Below are 3,445 nucleotides of genomic sequence, written 5' to 3'. Positions count from 1 at the left end.
CCCCCTGACGCATCGGCACACCTCGAAAGCCACAAAACAAAGCAGGAAGGAAGGCCAAATAGTCATAGACTCATAGAATCGCCCCAGTTGGTAGGGCCCTCAGAAGTTCACCTGCTCCAACCTCTTGTGTGAAAGGGAGCCCAGATGGGATGCTCTAGCACCCTGTGCCATTGCATCTCAAAATCCTCCAGTCATGGGGCTTCTACCACGTCCCTGGGGAGGTTCTTGCAGCGGATGACTGTTCCCACTGTGAAAAATGTCTCGCTTCTTTCAAGGTGAAACCTCTCCCCGTTGCTCCCCGTCCTCTCCATGTGACTCTTTGTGAAGAACGTCTGTCCTCTCTCTAGTGGCCTTTAAGTACTGGAAATCTGTGATGAGTGCAGAGGAAGAGCATCACAGGACAGCACGAGAACTGTATGACGTTTAAGAAAGACATAACGAAAGAGCCCCGTACAGGCTAGGATGTGTGCGGCTGGGGAACAGAAAGGGACCCCGCGGGTCCTGGTGGACAACAAGCTGAACCTAAGTCAGCAGCGCACCGCTGCAGCAGCAAAGGGAAATCGGATCCTGGGCTGCATCTGAAGGGGCATTGCTAGCAGAGACAGAGAAGTGAGCATCCCACTCTACTCAGTGCTCGTCAGGCTGCATGCGGAGTACTGTGTCCAGGTCTGGTCCCCACAAGCACAGCACGAGACTCGGTCTGGGATGTTTTGGGGGAGGAAGCAGAGGTGGGGGAAGGGAGGGTTCAGGGTGCTACTGGCAGGGGGGGGAGAAAGTTGAGAAAACTAGGGGGAAGATGGGATAAGATGGCTGTCACTCAAGAACTGGCGCTTGCCTGACCATGCCCTGCTTCTGATCAGTGCAGCCTGGACTAAAGGATGTCAGGAGGTCCCTTCCAACCCCAACGATTCTGAGATTCTGTGAACAGATAAGAGCAATGTCTCCCGTAAAAAAATACCCTACTTGAAATGTTCTGTGACAGGAAGTGGTTTACGGGTATTTTCTCTTTTGTTCCCGTGGCTGCTTGAGCCTTACTGAAGGCAAGGTAAGCAGCATCCACTGCTCTTCCCTTCTCCACCAAGCTAGTCGCCTCTACTGTAGAAGGCTACCAGCTTGGTTAAGCATGACTTATCCTTCGAAAATCTGTGCTTGCTACTCCGCACCACCTTCCTGCGCTACCTGTCTTTGGAAACTACTTCCAGGATGTTGTGCTCTATCATCTTCCCAGGGACTGAGGAGAGGCTGACCATCCTGTGAGTGCCCTGGATCTTCCTTCTTTCCCTTTTTGTTCCTCTTGCCTGGGAGGAGACAGAAGAGGTTGAGGTGTGTCCTGAGCCACTTCAAAACCTTGCAAGTTCTTGTCAGGCAGCTCTCATCTCAAAACAAAGAGCTTACTCGGGGCCACACATTGAGTGGCTCGCACTCAGAAACTTGGACCATTGTTGGGCTAACCGACGAGGATGGGATTCGAACCCATGCGTGCAGAGCACAATGGATTAGCAGTCCATCGCCTTCACCACTCGGCCACCTCGTCAACATACTCCTGCTGCTGCTGCTGTTCCTGCCACGGCTACCACTGCCGCTGCTCCTGATCTTGCTGCTCCAGCTCCTGCTCCTGCTCCTGCTGCCTACACTTTTTGATACTGTTTGACATGGGAGAGAAGGAGCCAGGCTCCGGTTTTTGCCTTTTGGGACTGGTCCGCTCTCGCGACAGCTGGGCTGAGCTCCAGGGACCTTTGGGAAATAGGTCTCAGGATTCACATCAGAAAATGACTGAAGAGCAGAGCCCCACGCTCCTTCCCAGGAAGGAACACGGGAGAGTGATCCCGGAGTGGCTCAGCGCCTCCAGAGGACATGGGCCTGACTTTGAGGTGAAGTTCTCACCAGCCACGTCCCCCTGACGTTCTGGAAGAATACCACCAGCTCATATGGACAGGACTCACTCACACTTGACGGGTGGACCAGGCTTGGCCAGGTTTGGCCATGGCGTCTCTGTGCTGTTCCCCCTGGCGCTCACCTAGGATCTCATCACAGGCTGCTGCTCTCCCAGCACAGCTCAAAGTCAGGAACGAAGAGGGAGCTGAGGGGCACCAGCCCCACTGCACGCAACTCCTCTTTTTACCTGCCAGAGCTCCAGTGCTGCAGAGAGTTGAAACCACTGCACCGGTCCCCTGAGGCCAGACCTCTCTGCGCCTTGAAGGTCAGACCTTGAGCTGGCGGAAATAGTGCAGAGGCTAGGCTTGCTGTCCCTGGTGCCTAACAGAAAGCTGCCTATGGGATTGCGCCGCGTGGGATGGGCACCGATGGCAGGGCCCCGGGAGCCTCTCCATCTCTTCCGCCTGCTTAATTCCTGTCCTGGACAAAAGGGGAGCGGCATACAGCCTTGGGGGCTGGGACCAGAACCACCTGCACCCTGGTCAGTCCGAGTAGTTTCTCCAGCCCCAGCCTCCCCCAGGGGCCTGTAAAGACATTTTTCGCAGGGGGAACAAGCATTCGCTGCAAGAACCTCCCCAGGGACGTGGCAGAACCCCCATGACTGGAGGATTTTGAGATGCAATGGCACAGGGTGCTAGAGCATCCCATCTGGGCTCCCTTTCACACAAAAGGTTGGACCAGGCCGCCCTTCCTCCCAAGCCGCACGGGCTCTGCATGGCTTTTTCCAGGCAGCTCTCAGGGCTGGTGACACGTGCCTGGCCTTTCAGCTCCCCCCAGAGCTTTCCAGACCGGCACAGTCTCCTCTGTTTCTCGTAGGGTTGCAGGGAGCATCATGTGGTGCCACTCAGTGGCTGCAGCCTCAGTCCGGTGGGCTCTCACACCGGTCTGTCAAAAAAGCAGGCTCCCCAGGCCCTGGACACGTTGGGGCGGCAACTTTCCTCAATTTGCTCTGTGCTCCAGAAACGTCCGGGAGCGGGAACGTCAGGACACGTCCGTGCTGGCCTCCTCAGGCTGCTGTTTCACCAAGGAGCGTGACAGGATTTCAAAGAGTCACCAAGTGGTTGGGCAAGACACCAAGAGCCATGACAACACCGTACAAAAAAAGCTGCCTTTCTGCAGGAATGCGGACATGAGGTTGTGCTTAGGCTCCCCTGCACGTCTTGAATCTATTTCCCCCAGAGCCCCTGATGCCAGTGCATGGATGATTTGCACCGAGGTGGAGCTGAGGTCTCTCGTAGTGCCTCAGCCCTCTTTGGTGACTCACAGATGACTCCGAGGTGGTCTGCTGGTGCCACCTTGCAATTAAAGGGCCCTGAATGTGCCAATCCGTGCCTAGCCAGCGGAATCAAGCCAGAGCCTCTGGGTCAGTGACCTGAACAAGCCACCCGGCAATGACGCCAAGATGAGCGTTGTTTGGAAGCCAAACTGCGCCAAAGCAAACAGGTCCACTTGGTGATGGCTTGCTTTCAGGCACGACTCAGCATGCTCCTTCCCCGCTCTCGAGGGCCAC

The 3,445-nt window shown here is 55.8% G+C and overlaps 1 non-coding gene across 1 annotated transcript; it reads right to left on the bottom strand.

Moving 5' to 3' along the window:
- Positions 1-1,452: 1,452 nt before the first annotated feature.
- TRNAS-GCU (transfer RNA serine (anticodon GCU)) lies at positions 1,453-1,534 on the bottom strand. Its single transcript has one exon. It is a non-coding gene; the product is annotated as a tRNA-Ser (tRNA).
- Positions 1,535-3,445: the final 1,911 nt, after the last annotated feature.

Source organism: Balearica regulorum, unplaced genomic scaffold, assembly GCF_011004875.1.
Source record: "Balearica regulorum gibbericeps isolate bBalReg1 unplaced genomic scaffold, bBalReg1.pri scaffold_34_arrow_ctg1, whole genome shotgun sequence".
Lineage (NCBI taxonomy): Eukaryota > Metazoa > Chordata > Aves > Gruiformes > Gruidae > Balearica > Balearica regulorum.
Note: the sequence above shows the minus strand (reverse complement) of the source record. Positions and strands in the feature narration are given on the sequence as shown.